This window comes from Hydra vulgaris, chromosome 10 (assembly GCF_038396675.1).
Source record: "Hydra vulgaris chromosome 10, alternate assembly HydraT2T_AEP".
In the NCBI taxonomy this organism is placed as follows: domain Eukaryota; kingdom Metazoa; phylum Cnidaria; class Hydrozoa; order Anthoathecata; family Hydridae; genus Hydra; species Hydra vulgaris.
Window position 1 is genome coordinate 48,499,053 of NC_088929.1, and position 948 is coordinate 48,500,000.

Sequence of the window (948 nt, forward strand, 5' to 3'; positions counted from 1 at the left end):
TTATCTCTTGTGAATACTATATTGTCCCTAAAACTAGTAAAATATTACAAAGTGTAATATTTTACTAGTTTTAGTGACAATATAAAGGGAATAATGGTATCATCCCTTTTCATAGTGACCTTACTGTGGACCACATTGAAAAAAATCTATGTTATTCAGATTGCAAGGTCAAGGGTGTTAACTGCAGGAGCAGAATCAATTTGTTTAAATGTTGGAAAGTTTTCTATTTGGTATAAAGAGAAAATCATTTAAAACTTTAATAAATTCATGCTCAGTTGAGTTTTCACTTGAATGGATTACTGGACCGTCATCTATCCATTCTATATTAGGGAAATTGAAACCTCCGACAACAATGAGATCCGCTTATTTTTTGCCACTTTTGAGTTTTGAAGCAGTTTTGATTGAGTCAAGAATTGATTTTGAGTAATCAGCTATAGAATTTGGTGGTCGATATATACAACCAACAATTAACTTGAAATTATTACATTTTATTGAGCACCAGACTTGTTTAATCTCTATATTGTTAAGATGCGGATTAACAACTTCTATATTCGTAAGATTTTTATTTACGTAAATGGCAACTCCTCCAATTCTATCTCTATCTGCGTGATATAGGTCATATTTATCAATGTTTTTATTGTATCCAATTTGAACCAAGTCTCTGTAATTGCGATAACATCTATTTTGTTTGTCAAAGCAAGTGCGTACTGCTCGGATAATTTATTAGAGTTAAATGAGGTAGCATTGGTGTAATAAAAATTAATTGGTTTGTCGTTAGTCTTAATATTTTGCTTCAAATAAATAGGTAGATGTTCATTATGTAACTTTTGATGAGATTTAGAAAATTGGCTGGTATGGGCCCCTCCAGGCCTGCTTGGTATTGCTTTCTTTAAAAAATGGGTGAACTTTGCAGTTGCCAATGTCTTTTGTTGTAGTGATGTCAATACA